The 27,844-nt window shown below is 41.6% G+C and overlaps 1 long non-coding RNA gene and 1 other non-coding gene across 4 annotated transcripts in view; both read right to left on the reverse strand.

The window, feature by feature from the left end:
• The window catches only part of LOC143394449 (uncharacterized), a 118,242-nt gene that overhangs the window by 34,032 nt on the left and 56,366 nt on the right, over window positions 1-27,844 (reverse strand). For all 3 annotated transcript variants that reach the window (XR_013090698.1, XR_013090697.1, XR_013090699.1), the window contains 4 exons: window positions 11,616-11,662; window positions 10,090-10,187; window positions 2,363-2,442; window positions 2,125-2,261 (listed from right to left, as the gene is read on the reverse strand). This is a non-coding gene — a long non-coding RNA (uncharacterized LOC143394449). The remainder of the gene's footprint in view (window positions 1-2,124; window positions 2,262-2,362; window positions 2,443-10,089; window positions 10,188-11,615; window positions 11,663-27,844) is intronic.
• On the reverse strand, window positions 13,229-13,302 carry Trnav-cac (transfer RNA valine (anticodon CAC)). The gene has a single exon. It is a non-coding gene; the product is annotated as a tRNA-Val (tRNA).

Below are 27,844 nucleotides of genomic sequence, written 5' to 3' on the forward strand. Positions count from 1 at the left end.
TCTGTATTTAACTCCCGCAGCTTGACATCTGTTTCCAATTAATTTGCCCGGGTTAGGAGGGATGCCGGCCAGAGCACAGGATTCCGGCTCAGTCCCAGAGAGACAGAGAGAGGCAGCCACAAGGGTTAAGCTGAGCCTGGTCCCCTACTTGGTACCCCTACCCCATATCCCACCGCCAGAGCGCCTTGACCTTCAGGAACCCCTGGCCTGCAAGGCACCCAAGAGCTGGTCCACACCCACCTCTGCAGTTTTCACTTCAGCAATGCCAGGTGTGTCTTTTGAAGAATGTTTTAAAAAATGGATGTACTGAAAAGAGGCTGGGCACCAACATTTGCTTCAAGGACATGACACCATTGTCCCTCCAAATTCTCAAGTCAGAACATTTGATATCTCCCTTCCCTTCACTCATTCCCAACATCCTACAATGGGAGTGGGGACTAAGGGGTAGTCTTAGTGAGACTGAGGTAGGCAGGAGCCCCATCAGACCTAGATGACAGTAGGAAGGAGTTTGTGTGTGTAACCAAGATCTTGTGGGAAGTGACATGGTCCAATTTACATATTTAAAATAACTCTCTGGCTGTTCATGGAGAATGGGTTGAACAAAGGCAAGACTCAGAAAGGTCCTTGAACTCCACTGTCTATCCCAGCTTCCGCTGGCCACCGGAAGCACTTGAAATGTGGCCAGTGTGATCAAGAAACTGAATATTCTTATTTTCTTTAAATTAAACTTAAAATCAAATACTACTTTACTCAGCTATTTAAAAACTTTTATGTATGTTTGGAACAACTTAGGTATGTGAATCTACTTTTCCAACTGTAAATTATATAACATCTAAATGCAGGCCAAGTGTTTCTGATGAAGATTTAGCATTCACCCTGAAATGTGCTGTCGGTATAAAGCACATGTGAGATTTTGAAGACTTCAGACAAAAAATAAAATAAAATAAAGACGAAGGTATGGTGTCTCGATATTGGTTTATACTGATGATGTTAAAATGAATATAGTGAGTTAAATAAAAAAGATTACTTCACATTGAAGTCACATATTTTTGTTTTATTTTGTTTTATTTTTTCAATGTAGCCCCCAAGAAAATATAAACGTTGGTGCCCAGCCCTTACTGTGGAGAGCACGGAAGTTGGAAGGAATGATGGTCAGTTAGACTAGGGCAGTAGTGGTAGATACTAAAAGGAGATGACAAATAGGAGTTTCAGAGGTTGCCTTGGCAGAGATCTGGCTGATAAACAGGATGTTGGGAATGAGTGAAGGGAAGGGAGATATCAAATGTTCTGGCTTGAGAATTTGGAGGGACAATGGTGCCATGTCCTTAAAGCAATGGCAGGGGACTAGGGTTTCTTAGGGTCATGCCAGATGTTATGTTTTGGATACAAGGTGTCCCCCCCCCAAATTCCTGTGTTAATATAGGAATATTCAGAGGCAAAATAATTAGATTATGAGAGCTACAACCTAATTGGTTCATCCTAGTTGTAATGGAGTAACTGGGTGGTAATTGTAGGCAGGTGGGACATGGCTGGAGGAGATCACAGGGGTGTGCCCTGGAAGGGTATATCTTCCCGCAGTCCCTTCCCCTTGCTCTCTCTGTTTCCTGGCCACCATGAGCTGAGCAGATTTCCTCCACTGAACCCTTCCACTATGATGTTCTGCCTCATCTCATGCCCAGAGCAATGGAGTCGCCAACCATGGACTGAACCTCTGAAATAAACTTTTCCTCCTCCAAACTTATTCTTGTCAGATATTTTAGTCACAGCAACAAAAAGCTGACTAATACACCTTGCAGGTTTGAGATGCCTGCAAGGTGTCAAGCAGACAGTTGGACAGGCAGGCCTCATACCCAAAAGCGAAGTCTGGGATCTAAATTCGGAAGCAACCATTTGGGAAAACTGCATCCCTCCTCTGTGTAAGCACCTCACCACAGACAGACAGACAGACAGACAGACATGGGTGTCAATCTACTCACTTGCACTCTCAGTTATGACAAGATCTTTTGAACATGAATTATACTCTCTGGCATTGCATCTTCTCTGGATACAAACAGCTCTCTCCTCTTAGATACCCTTCCCCCACAGACGCCCCTTCCTTGGCTCACCCGCCCCCCTCAAACTCACCAGGCAAAACACTGTGGCGAAGGCACCCATGGCAGGCAGTCTTCAGCAGTAAACTGTGGGTCAGGATGTTTGCACAACTGCCTCACAGCATCATTTATCTTGAGCGATGTCAACTCGAAAAATGTTAGTTCATGTCACTGTCAGAGTAAATGCCAAAAATTAGCTTTCTTTCATCAGAAAACGGAATAATTAACTTTGCAACTGTTTCCAAAACTGCTAATTAATGGGTTTTACCCACTTGATTTGTCAGGCTACACTGTGAGCTGAACAGCAGCCTCAGCCCCTGGAGGATTCCCGTTCTCCCCTTCTCTCTGTCCTCTGCAAAAGTTGGAAGAAGTTATAGGTAAACAAGGGGAAGGAGTGAGGCCAGAGGAAAACACTGCTATCTGGGAGGAAGGAGTTTTTCTTTTTCTTTTGGTCTTCTGTCACCTTTCTCTCCTAGGTCATTGTCTCCTGTTGACCTCAAAATTGCAGGGCTCATTGTCCCTAAACTCAGAGGTCAAATCAGATTCCTGTCTGTCTCCCTCATCCAAGGTGGGAGAGCCCTGGAGGCAGACAGAGGAGGATTCAAAGGCCAGCTCTGGTCCTTATCAGCTGTGTGACCCTAAGCAAGACACTCCCCTCTCATAACCTCTCTTTCCTCTTCTATAAAACGGGATTCATGGTAGCAACACCAGGTTGCTAAGAGCTTAAAGGTAATAACAAATTAAAGCCTCAGGCACCATAGTTCAGATACAGCAAATCCTTCAAAGACAAGGCTGTTACTCCATCTTTTCCTGTCTCCTCCATCCCCACAGACCTGGCCAGGCTCAGGGTGGATATCACCTGGATTGTTGCCTCTTCAAGGAGAACCAGTTTGCCCTCTGTGATTGCCGGGGAAATTTCCCCACTGCGCAAATCTGAGCATTGGCGAGACTGGATTATTGGTCCCAATTCTGACACCACCATATCAGGATTATATATCCACACTCTATGCCCCGTAACTTTCCAGGGTCTCTAATTTCAGGTGGAGTGAACTTGCACACGGCACTGATTTTTTTTTTAATTGTGGTAAAACACACATAATAGAAGATTTGCCATCTTCTCTTTCACCTGACTGCTGTAATACCAGTTGCCAACAGCATTGCCTTCTCTGGAGAATGGCCATTGGCTCACCAGATCTGTCGGATTGTAGCCAGTGGATTAACCAGGGAGGGGTGTACGAAGGGCTTTGTGGGGAGACAAATGCTAGAGCAATTTCGGCTTCAAGGCTTTCCTCAAAACCAAGCCCAAACTGACATCACATCTTTACTGAAATTCTTTCTGCTGCTTCCTTAACCTCCTGCTCCTGAGAGCGGGCCCCAGAGAAACATTGTCATGATGATGCTCATGAGCAGGAAGAAGTGGTTGTCCTGTAGGCCACTGAGATTTGAGGCACTTTGTTACATGCACTAAGAACTGATACAACTAGAATCCATAAAACACGGAACACTATCTAGCCATTAAGAATGATGGGAGTTCAATGTGTTGACTTCAAAACACATCAACAATGCAATTTTGCTTTTTAAAAAAGTTGGTCACAAAACAGCATGTATGACAGTAGTCTTTCTGCTAAAGAAAATTGACACCTGGTCCCATTTGGATTTTCATCTACAGTGAAATCTCTGGCAGGGTTTTGAAGGAGTTAACAGTGTTTATCCTGTGTGCTGGGATGATAGATAATTGTGATTTTGTCTTTGCACTTATTTTAGACCATTTGGTGTTTAAATGGAATTTTATCTTTTTATTTAAGCTTCTTAAAGCAAAAAGAAAAAATGTTACTCTCTTACTCATTTTTAAGCATATGTTTCAGTAGCATGGGGTACATTCACATTATATACTGCATCTTGGGGTCTCTCCTCACCTGCAGAACTGAAACACCCTATAGTCATTCATTGGTAACTTCACATCCCTTCCTCCCTGCAGCCCTGGAAACCACCATTCCAAGTCTGTCCCCATGAATTTGATGACTCCTGGTCATTCATAGAAGTGATATCATACAGTATATGTCTCTGTGACTGGCTTTTTCACTTAACACGATGTCCTCAAGGCTCATCCTTATCATAGCCTGGGTCAGACTCTCCTTTCTCTTTAAGGCTGAATAATATTCCCATTGATGTTGGACTTGGCCACATGACTTGCTTTGGCCAATGAAATATTAGCAGAAGGACATGCGGTGCACAAAGCCTTAAGTGAGCTGGCGTAGCGGTACCTGGCCTCTAAGGCTCCACTGAAATGCCATGAGGAGACCATGCCCCACATAGCTGCCAACTCTTCAGCCTGAATCCCCAAATGACAAATAGACTTGAGTCCCCCTGGAGGCCTGGAGTTCAGCCTGTTGCAACCAAACCCAGTCAAGGTAAATGGATACTTAAATGACCCATAAGCATAAAGCATTTGGGAACTAGTTTTTAGGTAGCAAAAACTAATATGAAGCATGTTACTCTCTCTTCCTACTGTGTGCTGTTGACTGTCTCCAAGAACCCCACCCTCCAACTCTAGCTGGGATCTGTGTTCTAGCATAAAGGGTAGAGGGTGGGCTGCAGGAGGCAGGCTACGGACAGGAAGCTGCAAAGTGGTCTAAGCAGGACTGAAGAAGACTCAAGCTAGGGAGGGCCTGGCCAGCACGCACTGATCTAGGACTTGTTTCAGGATGTCACAGACCCACAGTGCTGGGACTAGGGCCCCTGAGGATTCCTTCCCTACAACCCCACCCCTGTCAAGTGCCCTCCCAAGTTCCTCAAATATGTACTTGCGAGCAGAGAGGAAGGTTCTTGATACCCCATCATCTTGTCCCTGCTCGAGGACTGCTTTCCCATCACAGCATGTCCCGAGGGCTGAAGTGACCCAGCACAGAGTCTGCTGGTGAATTCCATCCCTGATCAAATACCTATTGTCCACAGAAGTATATGACAGACACAGACCCTGCCCACCTGAAACTGGCTTTGTTATCAAGGAGATGGGACCTAAAACACATATAATAGAACACAAGGATAAAAGCGGACCCTACCAAGTCGTTGCTAGGTACAGTCATTATACTAGGTGTTTTGGGTAAACTATTAGATTTAATACTCACTACATCCCTAAGAAAGAATTAGTATTTTTTTTTTATTTTGTTTTTACAGAATGAAGAAAGAGAGAAGAAAGATTCGGTAGTTTACCACGGCTGGAGACTAGTGAAGCCGGAATTTGGGGACCAGCAGTCTGACTCTAGACTCACCTCCCTCACCATTTCCCCGCTGCCTCACACTCATTCCTTTATTTAACTGTTTGTTGAGTGTCCACTCTGTGCCAGGCCTGGAAATCTGTGTCATTGAATAAAATAGGCAAAAATCCCTGGAGCTTCCAGTTCAGTGCAAGGAGAGACATTAGTAAAATTGAAAGATAAGTCCTGTCGTACGTTGTAAGAGGATATTCTGTAGAGAACAGTAAAGCAGAAGCTCAGGAATGCGGACCCTCTCTTAGATTGGTCAGATTGATACCTAGGGTGCTCCAGGCGGACGTCTCTGTGGAGATGGATGTCTAAGCAGAGACTTCAAGGAGATGAAGGAATCAGTCACACAAGTACTGAGAGAACAGCATTCCAGACAGAGGGAACAGTACATGCAAAGACCTAGGGATAGAAATGTGCCTGCCTTCTCCCAGGAATAACAAGGAAACCAAAATGGTTGGAGCAGAGAGACCAAGAAGATGCAGGAAAGAAATGAGGCTAAAAATGGTGCAGGGGGCTGGGGTTATGGCTCAATGGTAGAGCACTTGTCTAGCATGTGTGAGACACTAGGTTCAATCCTCAGCACCACAAAAAAATTTTGATAAATAAAATTTTAAAAAGGTATTGTGTCCATCTATAACTAAAAATATATTTTAAAAAACACATAGTGCAGGACCACTGATGAAGGACTTTGAGGCCATTTCAAAGGACTTTGGGACACGGAGAAGCCTTCCATACATATTGCTGAGTGAAAGAAGCCAGTCTGAAAAGCTACATACTGTATGATTCCATCTATGTGACATCCCAGGAAAGATAAAGTTACAAAGATGCTAAAAACATCAGTGGCTGCCTGAGGTTCTGGAGGAGGTCAGCAGGGGTGACCAGGTGGAGCACAGGGGAGTTTAGGGAAACACTTCAGTAAGAAGCTGTCACAATGGTTTGGACAAACCCATACAATGCACAACGAAAGAATGAACCCTAGTGCACATTCCAGACTTTAGTCAATAACAGTGTATGGGTATTGTTTATCAACTGTCACAAATGTGCCACACCCTGTAAGTAACAGAGAGGGGCGAGGAAGAGGGGCAATGGGGGAACTCTGTATTTTCCACTCAGTCTTCCTGTAACCCTAAAATTTCCCTAAACCATGAAGACTGTTTATTTCTTAAAGTAGAAAATGGACTGGCTATTGTATAGGAGATAGGAGACATCCGAGGCCAGGGAGGACTCACACCCTCTGATTTTTTTTCCAGCAGGATCCCTTGGGCTGCTCTGCAGGGAACTAAAGGGGCCAAGGCTGAGGGTGGCAGACAGTGAGAGCCATTGAACAATCCAGGCAAGAGGCAGAGGTGTTTTAGACCGAGTGGTGGCTGTCATGGGGGTCAGTGCAGCAGAATAGCACCAACAGGATCTTCTAAGAGATATGGGGTCAGAGGGTCAGGTGGAAGCCCCACCCAGCAGCCTGCTGCTTACCAGTGGCAAAATAAGCACATAGTCATGATGTCAGACAACATGGAAAATAGCCAGGATGATTTATCTATTATTATATAATTTTAGAAGATTATCAATATGACCCAATAATCCTAACTCTGAGTATACACCAAAGAAATTGAAATCATGTGTTCATTTCAGTTTCTGTTTTTGTTTTTGTTTTGAGAGGGGTGGGGTGCCAGGGATTGAACCCAGGCACTTAACCACTGAACCTCATCCCCAGCCCTTTTTTTGTTTTATTTTGAGACAGGGTCTCACTGAATTGCTTGGGGCCTCACTAACTTGCTGAGGCTGGCTTTGAACTTGCAATTCTCCTGCCTCGCGCTCTAGAGCTGCTAGGGTTACAGGCATGTGTCACCACACCCAGATTCATTTCAGTACTATTAACAGTAATCAAGACAAGATATGGAAACAACCAAAGTGTCCATCAAGAGAAGAGTTCATAAAGAAAATGCGGCAGGCACACACACACACACACACACACACACACACACAAAGGGATCGTACTCGGCCATTAAAAAGGAGGAAATTCTGTCATCCGTAACATCAGTGGAACTGGAGGGTCTTATGCTAAGTGAAATAAGATAAACCAGGAACAGAAAGAAAAACATGATTTCACTTATGTGGAAGCTAAAAAAGTGGATTTCATGAAAACAGAGAGCAGAAAAGTGGCTACCAGAGGCCGAGAGGAAGAGGGGGAAGTTGGGGAAGGGCAGACATTGATCAAAGCCTCACTGAGATTGGTTGGCACATTTAGGATGGGGTGTAAGTGGATGGAAGAACCAAACAATCCTGAGACCCCTGGGACCCTGGGGAATGCAACTGAGTAAAGTTCCTCTCTTTCTCTTCCTCTTTCTCTCTCTCTCTCTCTCTCTCTCTCTCTCTCTCTCTCTCTCTCCCTGACCAATCAGCCCTCCCTGCTGATGTGTGGTTGGGAGGACCACAGTTGAGGTTTGAGCAATGGGGGCCCAGCTATGGTTCAGATAAGGTTTGAACATGTCCCCAAAGGGTTCATGTGTTGAACTGAATCCCCATTGTGAGGTATTAAGAGGACAGAAACTTAAGCTGTGACATTTAGAGGCAAGATCTTTGGGGACAATTGGGATTAGAGAAGGTCATGAGGGTGACGGTTTCATAGGAAGAGAGAGAGAGATCAGAGGAGACACACATGTGCCCTTCCTGTCTCTTGTCATGTGATGCTCTGCATCACTTTGGGACTCTGCCAGTAAGAAGGTCACCACCAGATGCAGGGCTTCAAGCTTTTGTGGTGATGAGTTATTAGCAACAGAAAACAAGCCCACACAGGGTCCAACAGATGAGAGGTGCCTGGGCCCGTCACACACACTTTGTTGAGAGACAGAAGCAAGTTCATAGGCTGGTGTACCTTGACCACTGGCCTGCCAAACAGCCAGGAGCTTTTATCTGCGTTTTGTAGATGTAACATACATGGGACCAGAGTGAGCCCAGGGTTGGTGACACCAGTGGTTGGCCCATTAGGGATGACCTAGCTGTCAGATCTGAATGGATGCAGTTATGACTTGGTCTTGCTACCATTTTTCTGTTTATAACACTCTTGATTATTTCATTGTATAAGCCATTTAATCTATGATTAGCAAGTTGCTAAAATTCTTGCAATCTATATGTGAAACATGACTTGTGAATTCTGCTTGAGTCTCCCAAGCTAACTCATTGTGTATATGTAACACATCCTCTAAGTTTTGCCTGCCTGGTAAGCCGCCAGTTTATGTGCCAGATACTTCTATGCCAAATACTTCCTAGGAGGTTCATTCATCTTTTGGGGTTTTTTTGTCCTTTACAGTTGAATTTCATATTCTCAGAAAATGAGGCAAACACATACTACACTTTCACACCACCCACTGACTGCCCTGCAAATCCACCACCTCCACCCCGCGTAAGCTGCAACCATCTTTCATGGATCAACCTCTTAACTTATCTGCTGCTGCCATACTGACCACCCCACAGCATCCAGAAGGTAGTTTCTGAAGGGGAAAGGGCTCTCGGCTCAGCCTAGCTATGAAGCCTGAACCCCTGACTGGCAGCAAGTCCTATCTTGATAATAGCCTCAACTCTCTCCCCATCACTTCAAGCCCCACCATTCCTACTCTCCCCACAATAGGCTCACCATCAGCCCTGATTTTGCCTACACCCTGCCTAGAATGAGCCCTTCCCCGTGGGTCTGCTCAAATCCTATAATCTCAAGACCCAGCTCAGCATCGCTTCCCCTGGGAACTATTCTTGGATTCTCTCCCCAATAAATATTCAGGAAGGAAAGAAAGAAAAGACAAGTGCTGGGGGAAGGAGGAGAGAGAGAGAGAGAGAGAGAGAGAGAGAGAGAGAGAGAAAAGGAAGAAGAGACTCACAATCAACTCAGTAGAGAAAGGAATACTGTCAGAGGTGATAATTGCCCAGCGTTTTTAGGCATGTAGGCAAGCAAAAGACTGAATGGTGTTTGGGGAAAACCAATCAAGGAAATGATTCAGCATTCAGCAGAACATGCAATTGGACCAGATGCAATCTACCATCTTGCCATGGAGTCTGGGTGTTCCAATTACCTCTGGGTGTAAAACAAAGAGTCCCAATACTTAGTGGCTTGAAACAGCAACTGTTTTATTGGGTCTCATGATTCTGTGGCAGAGTTCACCTGGGCCTTTTTCTACTCTGTGTGGTGTTGACTATGCTCACTTGGTATTCAGCTAGTAGCTGGGCTGGGCAGGGCTGGAGGGTCCACCATGGCATTTCTCAGACTTGTGGATCTCAGCAGGAACTGGAAACCTACTCCTCTCCGTCTGCATGTGGACGCTGGGCCTGTCTGGTGTGTCAGCAGTGTGGTCAGGCTTCTGACATGGCAGCTCAGACTTCGGGAGACCAAGTGGGAGCTGCCAGTGCATTTGAAAACTAGGCCCAGAACTGGCATGGTGTCATTTTTTTCCCTATTCTACTGGTTAAACAGTCACAGGTCAGCCCAGATTCAAACAGAGGGTAAGTAGACTTTCGCTCTTGATGAAAGGAGAATCAAACAAATTGCAGCCATCCCTAAAATCCTGGAGTAAAGGTGATGAACACAGCTCCAGAAAGACTGACCAGGCCTGGGAACAGAAAGCAGCTCCCAAAACCCCAGGGAACAATGACTATGAGAAATAATAGATATTTATTGTCATTCAAAACCAGACAGTTGTGGGGGGGTGATAATTTGTCACACAGCAATAGACTACAAATCCACTCACCTTCTCCAAAGCTGTCCCTCTGTTCATGTCCAAGACAGCATCCTGGGTGGACTCTGAGTCTGCGATGTATTTCAAGATGGAAACCTGAAGTTGGAGAACTTAAGAAATTTATAAGACCAGATCTTCATAATCTATCCTCAGGGACAATTCTCATTTGTGTATTTAATTAACAAATATTTGTGAGTGCCTAGACTGAACTGTGCACTAAACAAAATGCTGGAGGGAAGGAAGGTGAGTTAAAGCACATGGAGTCCCTAAAATTATGGGCCTCTCTAAGAAGATCCTGCTCTAGGCCCTGTCCTTCCCCATAACCTGAAGGTTCTCCCCATGGCAGATATTGCCAGATAAAAATGGGCCCATGCCACTTTATTATTCACATTCTCTGCTCCTAGACCTCCCAGTCTTCTATGTCTTCTTCTGTCTCCTTGGCTTCTGACCACAAGGCTCATTTCTGTTATCAACCCTCAGCCCACTGCTTGGCTTAATTCTGCCTTCTGACTTCCTCATAAGCTACAATCTCCCCAAGTTCCAAATCAGATGCAGATACCATGCCATCGCAGGGCATCAGAGCTCAGAGCCAGACCCGGAAGTCATGCCAACACTCCGGAAGTTGTCCAGGATTCATTCTTCCCTGTGCCTCCACAGGCCAGCTCCTCCCTCAGCTGAACACTGGGAGAAACATCCCTGGGTGTGTGAGGAACACAGCCCTGGCTCTCTGCTTCCCCTTGGGCCTGAGCCATTGTCCCCAGCCAGCCAGGCGCATCTCTCGGAAGCACCATCTCCTCGGGCACTTTTTCCTGCTCTGTCTGGATTGGGCTCATTTACTAAAAATTAGTTGGGAATGAAAAAAGCCCCTAGTTTATTAGCGTGCTATTATTCCCCACCCGCCATCCCCTGCAGCATGATGGATTGCCTGGTGAGGGGACACAGCCCCAGCCTGGGAGTGAGCAAGCTCTGATCGGTCCCCGGCGCAGACAGATGGGGAGGCCGAGTCCTGACCATGATTGATTAGCTCCGCAAAGCCTGTTGAGCGGAGTTCCATCAAGATTGATGCTTTCTCCTCATAACAGCATTTCCAAAAAGTTTCTATTACATTTTGATTATGTTTATAGAATCTCGCTGGTCCGGGGGAAGATGCAATCTCGTTCCTTCCCTGTGTGCATCTGCGTGGGCCGCCACAGTGCCTCGCACAGCCCTGCCTGCTTGGCCTCTGCAGAGTGACCGCACTTTCTGGGCAGTACACAGGACTTGTGTGGCCTCCCAAGATCAAGCTGGAGGAAGCTAATGTCCATTGTCCCAGTGCCCAAAGGCCAGCTTCATGGCAGCTCTGATTTCCAAGGTCCAACTACCTCAAGGACTCTCAGGCTTGGGCCTGAAAGTAACAGTAACCCCCTAAGCAAAGGTCATTTTCTGAGATCTGCATGCTGTCTGGAAAGAGACTGGGGACCCGCATTTTTCTACCTGGTTCCCAAGGACACAGTAAGACCAGGTCAAGTGTATGATAAATACCATTTTCAAATACTTACCTGAATCTGTGTGTGCATGTGTCTCCCCCACTTTATTCCACAGGCATCTGAGTGATACACAGGAAATGATGAAAAAGGAATAAAAAAGAATAATTAGGAAAAAGCAAATCTGGCTAGAATGTCAAGACCAAAAGGGAAAAAAATAAATAAATGTATATGCAGCACATAAAATCCTACACAGTCTTTATGCTTGGGCCTTTAATGTGGTCTGAGTTTCCTGACAGTCCAAGTGAAAAGGAAAATAAAAATCAGTTATTTCTTTTATTCTTGATGTCACTGTTAGGAAAAAGTTTTCCAAAAAAGCCAGTTCCTTGCAGGAATCATAAAGTTTCTTCAGGTTTATTCTAAAAGAAATCTCTACCAAAAAGTATAAGAGAGACTTTCTCACAGAGTCCAAGAGACTTTGAGAATTATGTTAAACTAGAGTTTCTCAACTTCAACACCATTAACATTATGAGATAAATAATTCCTTGTTTGAGGGCTGTCCTATGAACTATAGTATAGTGGTCTCTACCCACTGGATGCCAGAAGCAAACCTGCCTCAAGTTATGACAGCCTAAAATGTCTCCAGGCACTGTCAAACATTCCCAGGGGTGGAGTTGCTAGAGTTCACAAATAAAAGTTCTGGATGCCCAGTTGAATTTGAATTTCAGATTTATAAAATGAATAACACTTTAGTATAAGTATGCCCCATGCAATATTTATTACATGACCTATTTATGCTAAAACAGTGTTCTTTTTCATCTGAAATTCAAATGTAACTGGCCATCCTGCATTATATCAGTAACCCCATCTGATTGGCAACATCCTCTGATGGGAACCTTTCAAACATGATGCATTGCAAAAGTACCCACTCCCCACTCCCCAGGCCATATTTTTAATGTGTTATAATGATGCAAACATATTTTTCTCCAGTGCTTCTTCTAATTCATAGATGACCAATAGCTCATCTTCTGTTTTGTATCTCAGCAGTAAAACTTAATTGTGATATATCTTGAAAACAAATGACATGCTTTTTTTTTTTTTTTCAAAACAAAATAATAGTTCAAGACTCTAGTTAAGAACAACTGAGTTCAACAATGCCCTCCAAGTAGCCCTTTGGGTAATGCAGCCGATGGAACGGTTCCATAAGGCTGTTTTTTTTAGCATCCATAGAAGAAACAGAGGGCATAACCCTAAAATGTAACTTAGGAAGAACAATTCTACAGAGTTCTGAACAATTTCATCTTTCCACACTTTTCTCTGACAGTCCTGTGTGATCTAGGGATAAAACTCAGAGACATTATGCTCAACCTGTCCCTAGCCTAACTGCCCAGAATTCCTCTCACAAAGGCAATGGGATGGTAGCTCCCCTGGGCCTGATGGCCCCATACTAGCTTCCTGAAGCCACTGGGACTCTGAAGAAGGCTCAAACCATCTTTAGAAATGATCCGTTCTCTCAAAATAGCTAAAAGAGAGGACTTTATTTTTACCACAAATAAATTAAAATTATTTGAGGTAATAGATATGCTAATTAGCCTGATTTGATCACTCCACATACATACCTATATCAAAACACCACATTGTATTAGTATGTTAATAATTGTGTCTGTGTGTGTGTGTGTGTGTGTGTGTGTGTGGTGCTGGGGATTGAACCCAGGGCCTTGTGCATGTGAGGCAAGCACTCTACCAACTGAGCTACATCCCCAGCCCCATAAAAATTTTTTAATTTAATTTAAAGAGAAGAAAAATCTATCCTAGGATTACTCAATTCTAAAAATTAACTAGGCATTTGGGAAAATAGGGATTGGATTTTTTTCTCACTCTTTATACTAAAATAAATCTCAAATATAAAATGAAATATAAATTAAATCTCAAAGATTTTAAGAATAGGGGCTGGGGTTGTGGCTCAGAGGAAAAGCGCTCTCCTAGCATGCGTGAGGCACTGGGTTCAAAATCTATCTGTGTGTGCTTGGCCTTTGCTTATGGGGTTACTTTACTTTCAGGCTCAGCACCACATAAAAACTAAATAAAGGTATTGTGTCCACATTCTACTAAAGAATAAATGTTTTTAAAAACTTTAAGAATAAACATGAAATTGACGGGCTAGGCTGTGGCACAATAGTAGAGAGTTCACCTAGCATGTGTGAGGCACTGGGTTCGATCCTCAGCACCACATAAAAATAAAATAAAGGTATTGTGTTCACCTACAACTGAATATATATATATATATATATATATATATATATATATATATATATATATATATATATATAATTTTTTTTTTTTTTACCGTAAAGAGAAAAAGTTTATTTGAGGGCTCATGGTTTCAGAGGTCTTAGACCATAGAAGGCTGGCTCTGTTCCTTGGGGCTCCAGGTGAGGCTGAACATTGTGGTGGGAGAGTGTGGGGAAGAAGCTCATATTGAAAGCAGAGAGAAAGATTCACCTCTCCAGAAACAGATCAATACCCAAAGCCACGCCCCAATTCCTACCCCTCCAGCCACACCCTACCACTTCAGTGAATCCCTTTAGGAGGGTTTAACTCACAGATAGGCTAAAGTTATAACCCAATCATTTCTCCGAACTTTCTTGTATTGTCTCACGTGTGAGCTTTCAGGGGACACCTCACATCCAAACCATAAATTTTCACCTCTGGCCCCCCAAAAGCTCACACCCCTCTGACAATGCAAAATATTTAGCCCATCCCAAGAGTCCCCTTAGTCTCTAGAGTTCTGAGATAGCTCAAGTAAAATTAAAAGCAATTTACAAGTATTTAATATAGAATGGTACAGAGTAAAAATTTCCATTCACAAAAGTAGGGACATAGGAAGAAGGGATAGGACCCAAGCAACCCCGAAATCCAGCTGAGAAAACAAGTCTTGGAGCTCCAGATCCGGGATCTGGGGCACACGGCATCATGATGTTGTCTTCAAAGGGCTTGTGTGGCTCTGCCCCTGTGGCCTTGTTTGTTGGAGCCCAAGTGGCCTTTCTGTTGACTGGTCTCTGCGTTCCTAGGATAATGACCCACATTACTGGTATTTCTTAATTTGGGGGGTCTCCACTGCAGCTTTGGCTTCCTCTTCAAGTCTCCACACCTGGCCTTCTCAGGGAATGCCCACAGGGATTCTGACCTTGTACTTTGCCTGGATTCCAAGGCCTTCCTTTGAAATCTTAGTGGAAGCCTCCAAGAGGGTCCTCCAGGACCCTCTTACTCCAGTGTCCTGCATTCCTGTACCACCAGCACCACGTGGTTGACGCCAAGATCTGCTGCTATCTTGAGTAATAGCCCAGGCTCCAGGGACCCTGGCCGCAGCAGGCTCTGTGTGTCTGGGTGGCTGAGCAATTTGAAAAAACTTCCTCGGCCCCTTTGTGCAAGAAGGGTGCCCCACAGGTCTCTTCCCCAGAGAATTTTTGCTTTTACTCCCAGGAGTCTGAGATGGGTGTGGTCTTGCCAGCTTCTGAGCTGCCCTTAGGCCATCTTTCTTACTGTCTCTAGGCAAAGTCTTTAGTATTTTTTTAGTAGCAGTAATGTCTTTAACAACTGCAAGTCCCTTAGTCCCAGTTTTGCTCCCATCTTTCAAGTCCAAATTTTTCAAATCTTTCTGCTCTGCTTTCTGCTCCTGAATATCACGATAAACTTGGCTAAAAGCCGCCAGCAACATCCATGCCACCGCCTGAATGCTATGTTGCTTAGACATTTCCTCCGCCAGATTAAGAAGTCCATCACTTTTAAAATCAGTTTCATATAAAGTCTCAGGACATGGGCAAAATGCAGACAACTTCTCGGCCAGAACATAACATGGATGGCCTCTACTCCAAATTCCAATAGAGTCCTCCTTTTCTGAACCCTCCTGAGCCCTGTCTCCACTGTTCGCGGTCCTTTTGGCTGTCTGGTCTTTTGACCTCCCACCAGAATCAGCCATGAAGCTCCGTTTACAACAATCCAAAGCATTTCCAGCTTGCTCTGCTACACATCTCAAAATTCCTCCCACCAATTCCAAGAAACTCCAAAAGCTTCTGAACCACATAGTCAGGTCTTGTCACAGCAATGACATTCCTTCTTGGTACCAATTTCGGTTTTAGTCAGCTTTTTGGCTGCTGTGAGTAAAGGATCTGACCAGAACAACTGTAAGGAGAAAAAGTTTATTTGAGGGCTCACGGTTTCAGAGGTCTTAATCCACGGAAGGCTGGCTGCATTCCTCGGGGCTCCAGGTGAGGCTGAACATCATGGTGGCAGAGTGTGTCAGAGGGAAGAACCGAAATATATATTTTTTAAAAAAAAAGTAAAGTAAAAATTGAAGTAGTACTAGAAGAAGATATATAGTAGTTTTTTGGAATTTCAGGATGAGATAGGTTTTATGTGTCATCTTCTGGACTCAAGATCCAGATGCAATTGAATTTTTAAAATTTGAAGGATTTAACCACATTTAAAATTTTTAAGTCTCTGCATGACAAATGGAAAAACAAAACAGTGACAAACTCAGGGGGAAAATGCCAGAAGTATGAAACAGACAGAGGACTGACTTCTCCATGACATAAAGATGAATTTACAAATAAATAAAAGTCTAAAATAGAAAATTGGTAGTGGGGAGGGACATTAATAAAGAGTTCCCAGAAAAAAAAGAAGCCCAATGTTTTCAAACACATGAAGAAGTCAACCTCACATTGCTACAAATTCAGATCACAATTCAAAACCTCTTTTTATCAATCATGAGTAAAAATCAAAATGTTTAATAACACGCTTATGAGTAAGAGTGGAAGAAGCAGATACTAACAGCATTTAAAGTCTCTGCATGGTGCTCACCTTGGAAGGCATTTTGGTAGTATGCTTTCAAATTCTAAATGTACAAGTCCACTTCATGAATTTATTCCACAGGTATACTCAATACTGGGCACAAAGTTGTTCATACAAAGTCATTCATTAAGAATTTTTTTTTAGCAAAAGTTTGTCAATAAACTAAATGTACAAAGCTTCACAGATAAATTATACTACATCCATGCAAAGATGTGCTATCTGGCCATTTAAATATAGAATGACTGTAGAACATATAGTAATGAAGAATGATCTCCAAGGGATATTTTTAAATGAAAAAAAAGAAGGGGCTGAAGATGCAGAGAGGAAAGTAAGAAAATAGAAGATTACATGCAAATATGCTTTCTATATTTGTATCTATAGGCCTGGGGAGTGACATACAAGAAACTGACCATATTGATTGCCTCTGGGAAGTGAACATAAGAAACCAGAATGAAGGATGAAAGCAAGGTTTACTTTTTAATGAATACTCTTTTGAACTACTTGAATTTGTTTGCTATTCTTTTGTTTTGTTTTGTCTTGTTGAAATGCTAGCAATTAAACCCAGCATCTCATTTATGCTACCCCAGCCTTTTTTTTTTTTTTTTTAATTTTAGTAGCTGGGATTTGGGCATGTTCCATCACTCCCACATGTTTGGAGTTTTTTAACCATGTGTACATATTACCTTTTCAACATAAAACCAACTGACCTTTGATAAGGGCATCAAGGATATTCAATTGGGGGTCAGGGATATGGCACAGCAATAGACCCCTTGCCTAGCATGTGTGAGGCTGTGGGTTATATTCCCAATATCACACACACACACACAAAAAAAATACACAATGGGGAGAAGATAAACTCTTCAAGTGGTTTGGGCAAACTGTGTATCCATGTGCAAAAGAGTGAAATTGGACTTGGATTGAAATTGAAATTGAAATTGGATATTTTACAGAATACACAAAAATCAACTGAAAATGGATAAAAGACTTACATGTAAAACTTGAAACTGTAAAACTCCTGGAAGAAAGCATAGGATTTGAAAAGCTTCATAACATTGATCTTGGCAATGATTTTAAGGATATGACACCAAAAGCACAGGCAACAGAAAAACAAAAAATAGAGGGAACAATGTCAATCTAAAAAGTTTCTGCACAGCAAAGGAAACAATCAACAGTGAAGAGACAACCTACGGAATGGAAGAATCTATTTTCAAACCATATATTTGTAAGGGGTCAATATCCAACATATATAAAGAACTCCTACAACTCAGCAGCAAAAATAATATTAAAAATAATAGGTAAGTAAAATAATCTGATTAGAAGGTGGGCAAAGAATTTAGTCAACAGGTATACAAAAAAAAGTGCACAATATCACTAATCATCAGAAAAATGCAAACCAAAACCACTATGAGATGTCACTTATTACGATGGCTAATATGAAAAAAAAAAAAAAACAAGTTTCAGCAAGGTAGCAGAGAAATTAGGGCCCTTGTACACTATTGGTGTTAATGTAAACAACAATTTTTAATTTTAAAATGCCCAGTTTTACTTAAAGAAATTTGCAGACTACAGACTACACAATAGACAGGTTTTAAAATTTATGCTGTAAAATATTTATTACAAAATTATTCATAATAATGAAAAATTGAAAACTACTTCAATGTCTAAAAATAGAAGACTGACTTAAATGGATTATGGTTTTTCCATACAGTGTACTATTTGACAATTACTAAAAATCACATTCATAAAAAATTACTTAGGGCAAGAGAAAATAATTAAGTGGAAAAAATCAGGTACAAAATAGTATTGCAGTATAATCCTGATTTTTTTCAAACACATATATATTTATATTGAGAAATATTAATGGGATAGAATGATATTCCAAAAATGTTAGGAACTGTGTTCCATGGTTGGTATATTAGCAAGTTATTTATATTCTCTTCTTTATCCTTTTCTATATATTCCATGTTTCCCATGAAGAAATATTAATTTTATTATTTAAAAACATTAAATATTATATTAAAAAGAAATAAATTCCTAAGAGCCCTATCCTAAGATATATGTCAAATTCCCTCAGCTCTTACTACATACAGTAGTCTTGATACTGTCATTCAAGGTGTCCCACCTGTCCTGGTCACAAGACTCCACCTCACCCAATCAGGTTGATTCCCGGGACTTTGTGTTTCAATGGATGATGCAAGAACAGAAAGGACAGAGATCATAGGTCCATTACTTGATCATAGGTCCATTACTTTCTGATTAACTGAATTCTATCCCCAACTCTGTACATACTGACCTGACATGCTGCAAAAAATTACTGGTCTTGCTCACTTTGGCTAGAGTTTGCTCAATTCAGCCTACAACCAAAAAAATGTTCTAGTAGCTAGAATATATAAAGAAATCTCAAAATTCCCCAATCGAATATTAGTAAACCAAATTCTTCAACAGGTGATCATGTGTCATTTACTCCCTTAATGCAAAATTGGCTCAACATAGAAAGATCAATCAATGTAATACATCATATTAATAGCAAAAAGCTCATGATTATCTCAATAAACACAGGGAAAACAAAATACAATGCCCCATTTTATGATTTTTTTTAATTTAGCACATTAGAAACATAAGGAAACTTTCTCAACTTAATAAAGGCCTCCTATTAAAAGAAAATATGCACAGCTAACATCATACTTAATGGTGAGAGAGTGAATGCTTCCCTCCTAGGCCCTAAAATAAGGATGTCTACTTACATTTTTGCAATGAATAATTTAAAAATAAAATTTAAAAAGCAATTCCATTTACAATAACATCACAAAGAATAAAATACTTAGGAGTAAATTTAATTTAAAAAAAAAAAAAGGTGTAAGACTCATGAACTAGGGGGCTGGGGATGTGGCTCAAGCGGTAGCGTGCTTGCCTGGCATGCATGCTGCCCGGGTTCGATCCTTAGCACCACATACAAACAAAGATATTGTGTCCGCCAAATACTAAAAAATAAATATTAAAAAAAAAAAAAAAGACTCATGAACTAGAAGCTAGAAAATGTCATTGAAAGGAGTTAAAGAAAACCCAAATAAACAGAAAGATGACTGATATTCATGTCTTATAAGATATAATGTTAAAATAACAATGCTCCTCATATTGATCTATAGAATCAATGTAATTACCATCAAATCCCCATAGCCTTTTTACAGAAATTGACATGCTGATTCTTAAAGTGCACATGGAAATGCAAGAATAGACCAAAAAAAAAAATAGAATGAACAAAACAATCTTGTAAGGGTAGGACAAAAATTAGAGGACTCACACTTCCCACTTTTAAAATTCCTATTTAGCTACAATAATCAAAACATTGTATTTCTGGCATAAAGACAGAAAAATAGATAAATGGGATAGAATTCAAAAACCAAAAATAAGCACTTATATTATGGTCAAAATATTTTCAAGACAATCCAGTGAGGAATGAAACAGTATTAATAAAACTGCTGTGAACATTCATGGGAGGTAGGGAAACAAAAATGGGGTTAGGACACCTGGACATCCATATGCAAATACATGAAGTTGGGTCCCTACCTCACACCATATGGAAATTGACTCAGTCAATGAGACCTAAGTGTAAGAGTCAAATCCATGAAAGGCTTAGAAGAAAACATAAGGGATACGTTTTCAGGTCCTTGGGTTAGGCAATGGTCTCTTAGGCATAATATCAAATACACAAACAACAGAATAAAAAAAATAAAATAGACTTCATCAAAATTAAAAACATTTGTGCATCAAAAAATATTATCAAGAAAGTAAAGACAATCCAATCCACAGGATGGAAGATCATTTTTAAATCATATATCTAATAAGGAACTTCTATCTAGATTATATAAAGACTCCTTTAACTTAAAAAACAACTCAATTTTTAAAGAGGCAAATGATTTGGATGGACATTCCCCCAATATATACAAATGGCCAATAAGTGCATGAAAAGATGTTCAATATCAAGGGTCAATCAGGAAATGTAAATCAAATCTGCAATAATGTCCCCACTAGAATAATCATAATCAAGAATATGGCTAATAGCGAATGTTAGCAAGGGTATAGATAAATTGGAAACTTGGTGGGAATGTAAAATGGTGTAGCCCCTCAGGAAACCAGGCTGGCATTTCTTCAAAACCTAGAGGTATACCATAAAACCCAGTAATTCCATTCCTAAGTATACATGTAAGAGATTTAAAAAACAAAACAAAAAAAATCCAACATAAATGTTCATAGCATTATAATTCATAATAACCAAAAAGTGGAAACAACACAAATGTCCATTCTGGTTTCATTCTGGAGTGGGTTAATGCTCTGAAGTTAGAGAATGGTGATAGATGTTCAGTTCTGTGACTGTGACTGTACCAGAAATGTCTCAGTCACATACTTTAAAAAGGTGAACTTTATGGTATGTGAATCCTATCTCAATAAAGCCATTGTTGGAAAGATAATGACAACACACACACACCAAAAAAAGTTCAAAAAAAAAACCTTGGGGCTGGGGATGTGGCTCAAGAGGTAGCGCGCTCACCTGGCATGCGTGCGGCCCGGGTTCGATCCTCAGCACCTCATACAAACAAAGATGTTGTGTCCGCCGAAAACTAAAAAATAAATATTAAAATTCTCTCTCTCTCTCTCTCTCTCTCTCTCTCTCTCTCTCTCCCCTCTCTCACTCTCTCTTTAAAAATAAATAAATAAATAAATAAAAAACCTCAATAGTGGAAAAGTAAACAACCCAATTAGAAAAATTTTCACAAGACATAAAGAGACATTTCACCAAAGATGATATACAGATGGAAATAAGCACATGAAAAGACGTTTAGGGCTGGGGATGTGGCTCAAGCGGTAGCACGCTCGCCTGGAATGCGTGTGGCCCGGGTTCAATCCTCAGCACCACATACAAATAAAAATGTTGTGCCCACCGATAACTAAAAAATAAATATTAAAATTCTCTCTCTCTCTCTCTACCTCTCTCTACTTCTCTCTCTTTAAAAAAAAAATAAAAAGACGTTTAATATCATTAGCCATTAGGAAATTGTAGAGTTAGAGAACAATGAGATAGCACTACACACCTGTGAGAGTAACTAAAATTTAAAAGTAGTGGCAATACCAAATGTTGGAAAGAAGGCAGAGAAACGGGATCACTCCTACCTTACTGGAGAAATATAAAGACGTCATACCCATTCCAGAAAACTGGCAGTATGCTATAAACACTAAGTATACAATTATCACATACCTAGCGATTGCACATTTGGGTATCTATCCTATAGAAATGAAAATGTATATTCGCATGTAAGTGAAGCTGTATGAAAATTTGTGCACAAATATTTATAGCATTAACAATAGCCCCGGGACTGGGGTTGTGGCTCAGAGGTAGAGTGCTTGCCTAGCATGTGTGAAGCACTGGGTTCGATACTCAGCACCACATAAAGATAAATTTAAAAAGGTATTGTGTCCACCTACAACTAAAAAAAATATTTTAAAAAAATAAATAAATAATAGCCCTAAGCTGGAAACAACCCAGGTGACCTTCAGTGGATGGATAAATTCTGGTATATTCCTACATGGAATAGTACTTAGCAAAAAAAAATGAATTATTAATAAACACACATTCCATGAACCTCCAGCATATTATGTTGAGTAAATAAGGTCCATCTCGAAGGTCTACAATTATATAATTCCATTTACACCGGGTTTCTGAAAAAGATCAAAGTTTAGAAATGGACATCAACCTTGTGGTTGTTGGAAGACCAGAGTCTGGGACTGAGGAACAGGGAGGAGAGGGACAAGGTTATAAAGGCCAGCATGAGGGATCCTTGTGGTGACAAAACCGGTATGTGTGTCTCAACCGTAATGGTAGATACCCAATCACACGCATTTGTGAGCATAACACATGCATATTTGTATACACATAAAATTGTTCGTGACTAAGTTCACACACACACACACACACACACACACATACACACACACACGTACAGGTAAAACTAGAGAAATAGTAACAAGATCTGTGCATTGTGTCAATGTCAATATCCTGCCTGGGATACCATACTATAGTCCTATAAGATGTTCCCCCCTGGGGAATTGGGTACAGGATCACTCTTGTTGTTTTGTTTGCTTGTTTGTTTTGTTTGTTTGTTCGTTGTTTTTTATAATTGCATATGAATCAATAATTTTCTTAAAATTAAAAGTTTATTTAAAAAAAAAACTCTGCCTGGAATGAAAGGAAGAGAAGAAGAAAAGGAAAAAGGGAAGTAGGGAAAAGGGGAATAGGGGAATGATGGGTAAAGAAAAAAAGGGAGGACATGGAAGGAGGCAGGGTTGGAAGGAAAGTAACATGTACTATGGATGCACCATGTTCCAGAATCCAAGTTCTTTAATATTTGGTGGGAGATAAATATGATTATCCCCATTTCATAGATGAAGAAAACTGAGGCTCAGAGAATAACTGTCCTGTTCTCCAAGACACACTTTGAGGAATCAGAATTCAAGCTCTGCTCTCTAACTTTCCATCTGTCCGCCTTCATCCTTTAGCCAAACAGCTATCCATCAAATGTCGGCAGCGGCTGCATTACTCAAGAGGAAATTGAAACCAGACTGTAAGATGCAGTCCACAAAATTCATGATTTCTTCCCCCCACTCTCGCTCCTTCTACTGGGTCCCTTTTTCTTATGGATCGGGTTTTTATTTCTGCATTTATTGCACACGCAAATTACAGATGAGAGCATCGACTACACAAGCCATTACTCAGAGTAGCATCTCCCCAACTGCCACCGGACGAGGACCGAACAGCTTGTGGTTAATTTGCTATATAATCACTGCCTGTGACAGGGGGGCAGGGCTGTGCTAATATTAGGAAAGGGGAAACTGAGCAGAGAGGACCCCTGGTGCGTGGGGAGGAAGGGTGGTATTGAACCAGGGAGAAACCAAGAGAGCTGGGGAGGGGACTGCCCCACTCAGAAGCTTCTGGGAAGGTGTGCTCTGCTGCCAAGGCATGAAAGGGTTCCATCCCATTAGTCCTGTCTCCTTGGGAGAGCTCACCAGAATCCTTGTTCTCTTGACCTCTGCTATTTCCCAGCCACTGCCATTGCCACTGCCACCGCCACCTACCCTCAGAGAAGGAGTGTTTGCATCTGTATGCCACCTGTGTTGGAATGGGTACCCGCGGAATGGGTCGTGGGCTGAAGGAAACTGACCAGCAGGCATGAGTTACAGCCGCCATAATAGTGTGCTAATAATTCAATAAGAAGAAAGTCCGACAATCCAATAAAAAGAAAAAAAATGGGCAAAGGATCTGAACAAGAAGATCACAGATCAGGAAACGTAAATAGCCTCTAAACAGACAAAAAGATGCTCAACTGCCATCTTAACAAAAAGGAAATGTCCGTTTAACCCACAATGAGATATCATTTTTTTAGCCTATCAGATTGACAAAGCACTGTAAAGATTAGTGGGAGTGTGAATTGGCACAGTTTCCACGGATGGCAATTCGGCGCTCTCTATCAAAATTTCTGATACACATACCCATTGATCCATAAATTCCGCCTCTCTGGAATGTATTCCACAGACACACTTGCATATATGTATGCAAAGTTGGATGTACAAGGCTATTCACTGCAGCACGGCTTATAATAACAGAAGATTGGAGACAGCCCGAATGTCCATCAAGAGGGGACTGCTGAAATAAATTGCAATACATCCTCACGATGGAAATCTTTATGGCTGTTAAAAAAGAATGAGGCAGCTCTTTATGTCGGATATGAAACAATCTCCAAGATATATTGTTAAGTGAAAAAACCAAAGTGCTGAACAGTGTGATTAGATGCTGCTATTTGTGAGAGTTTTTTAAGGATATATACACATATACATCTAGGCTTATACATGCTTAGGATCCTTCTGGAAGAATAGCAGATATTTGATTCTGTAGAAGGGGAAGGGTTCTGAGGGCTGAGAACAAAAAGGGAAGGTTTGTTGTTCATTGTGCATTGTGTACCCTGTTTACCATTCGGTTTATGGCACCTATGTATATATGGCTCATTCTAACTGATTAGTAATAGGGTTTTTTGTTTTAAAGCCCTCTGCTGGCTCCTTTTGTCCAGGAATCAAACAGACCTTGATCTGACATCCAAGGCCCTTCAAAGTGTAACTTGAGCCTATTCCCTATTCCCCTGTGTGTCCTGACATGCCACCCCTGTCATGCTCCTCTCCAAACAAACTGAATTTCTCCCATCTTCCAAATGCACAGTGTTTTTTCATACCTCAGGACACTTGCACCTGCTGTTTTCTTTATCTGGAATGCTGTTCCCAGCCTTCACCTGCTTTGTGTACTCCTGTTCATCTTTCAAGATCCAAAACAAACATGACCCCCAGGGTTTGGCCTCCCTTTACCTCCTCCAAGAAAGTGAATCCCCCTCCTCCATGTTTCCAAGGCACCCTAGACAGGCCTCCATATTCCTATACCTGAGATGGCACCTGGACAAGAATAAATCTGCCTCTGTCCGCTTTCAAATGAGGCTCCTGGGCACCAGCATCTGCCAGCAAGGGTCCACCCAGTGTATGCAATGTGCCCACCTCCCCAAATAGTGGGAAAAAGCGGATTCTCACAGCATGGTTTAAGAATAAGTGATCCCATGGACCCATAAGTGGAGATCTCAATGCACATCCATATATTGAAGACTCTGAGCTGATGTAACAAAGTATCACAGACTGGAAGGCAATACAAAACACAGAAATGTATTTTCACTACTATGGAAGTTTGAGATCAGGATGCCTATAGCAATGCCCAGAAGGATTATCTAATTCAGAGCTTTATATGGACAGTAAAGCAATTTGGAATGTCTCATCCTGAATGAGACCTCCAACTAGTCTGCTAGCCAGTTAAATTAGATTTTAAACGCTACAGCTTTAATAAATACAGTGTTTCAGGTTTAATAGCCCATTTGCTCCCTTCTAAGGGATTAGTGACTTCACAAAAAGTAGTTGTGAAAAGTCTCCACCCTGGTTCAGGACTTTTGTTTGGCAATATGGGTTCTCAGGACCCTGTATTCCTTGGCAGGTGTCCCATCCCACCTGCTGCATGGGAACAGTCTCTATGGCTTTTAACTCCAACTGCAGAAAATTCTCAGACTCAGCTGCAACTGTAGAAGTGCCCCTGATTTTGTATATTGATTTTGCACCTTGCAGCTTTTTGAAATTTATTTGTTAGTTTTAATAGATTATTTGTGAAGTCTTTGGTGTTTTCTTCATATAGGACCCTGTCAGCTGCAAGCAGGAAAAATTTTTACTTCTGCATTTCTGATTTGGATGCATTTTATTTCTTTTTTCTTGTCTGATTGCTCTTGCTAATAATCCTAGTACTATGTTCAATAAAACTGGTGAGAATGCGCATCCTCACCTTGCACATGATCTTAGAGGAAAAGCTTTCCAATTTTGCCCATTGATTATGATTTTAGCTGTATGCCTTTCATACATGTCCATAATTATGTTGTTAAAAGGAGATCGCTCAGAAAACAATCAAACTGGAGAGCTTTATTACCTGGCCAGGGACGCTTCTGCCATTCCCAAACGGCCTTCTGACAGAAGCACGCCAGGCTGTCCGTGGTTCCAAAATTTAAGGAAGAAAACCACGTCCTATGGAATCTGCAAATTGAAAGCAAGCAGGATACAAGGCCTGAAAAAAGCAGCTAGCAGAGCCAAGTCAGACAACCACATCCTGGGTTCGAGCACAGTTGTGGTTGTACATCCTGGGTTTGAGTACATTTGCAGATGTATGGAGCACAGAAAAACATTTTTTAAATAATTTTTTAAAATAGCTTATATAACAGTTTCACATGGGAACCATAAAAATGGCTATACTTACTATTTTGTTAATCTATATTTTCAATCTAAAATCTATAACTTATCAATTGTATTGATTAGTTCAGGCCAAACAATGTTAAGGAAATTTCCTCCCATGTCTGTGGCCTTAGAGTCCTCCATTTCTACATAGAAGATGGAGGAAGAAAGAGTGGAAAAGGTAGACCCACTTTAAACCTCCTTAGCCTAAAATTGACTCAGAGTGTTTCTGCTCCTGGTGCACTAATGAGAATTCATCATATGCTCCCCCAGATGCAAAGGAGTTTGAGAAATGTACTTCCTGCAGCTGCCCCAAGCATTAACTCTATCCTACAAAGGGGTGAGCATAAACTTCGAGAGGTTAGCTAGCCATCGCTACCTCACCTTGCCACCCCTAACAATGATGATAGAAATAATAAGAAGAACCAGTGCCAATGATAGCAATAACAACAACTAGAGTTCATCAAGCACTTCCTCTGACCCAATCGTTGTGCTGAGAGCTTTCCATGCATCCTGTGATTCCACCTTCCATCCTAGGAATTCAGCAGGCTTCTGCTCTGTGGTCAGCACCTGTTTCCCCCTCCTGCCCTCTACAGACACCCTCATTGCCAATGTTCAGCTCCCCCATCTATACCATTCACGTGGTCATGACTCCTGCCTCCCTGGATCCCCAGAAGGAAAATGCAGACACCCACAGAAAGGAAGTTGAGCTTATTTTCAACATACATCACAGAGACCAAGACCTATCAGGATGACAGGCTAGGCCCAGGCTCAGGGTCTCTCCAAAGCCCCCAGTGCATCTTAGCTCCTACCAAGGGCCCCCTGTAGACAGGGGAGACCCAACCAGGAAAGCTATTACCATTTTCATTCTCTGTGGCTCCCTCACTACATCAGAAAGCTCCCAAATGGTGATTGTATAAATACTTCTCCCCTCTTTCTATAACTTATCATTAGTGGAATGAATGATGGATCCATCAGGTCCAAAGACCTAAAGACAGGTGGAGGTTTGACTTTATGCTGAAAGGCAAGAATTGTTCCCCATGTCTGAGCTCTCCGGTCCCATGATACAAATAAAACCCCATTTTACAGATGGAGAAACTAAGGCTTGACTATATCAAGAGGATGCAGTTACTATTCATAATAACCAAGATATGGAATTAACTGGGTGTCCATAGACAGATGAATAGATTTTTTTAATGTGGTATACATACACAAGGAATATAGGTCAGCCATTCAAGAAAAGTAAAATCCCATCCTTTGCAGCAACATGGATGGAACTAAAGGATAGCATGCTGAGCAAAATAAGCCAGGCACAGAAAGACAAATCCGGCATGATGTCACTAATGTGTGGAAGCTTTAAAAGTCAATGTCATAAAAGAGAGTCAAACAGTGCACTAGAAACTAGGAGCATAGGTCAGAGACGGACGCTGGATAACAGGTACCAAAAAACAGACAGGAAGAACAAGTCCTAATGTCCTACAGCATAGGAAGCTGACTACAGTTTACAACAATGGACTATATTTTCTGAAGAACTGGAAAAGAGGTGCGGCACACCTGTCATCCCAGCAACTTGGAAGAAAGGAAGGAGAATTGCAGAAGTT

The sequence above is a fragment of the Callospermophilus lateralis genome, chromosome 3 (genome assembly GCF_048772815.1).
Source record: "Callospermophilus lateralis isolate mCalLat2 chromosome 3, mCalLat2.hap1, whole genome shotgun sequence".
Taxonomy (NCBI): Eukaryota; Metazoa; Chordata; class Mammalia; order Rodentia; family Sciuridae; genus Callospermophilus; species Callospermophilus lateralis.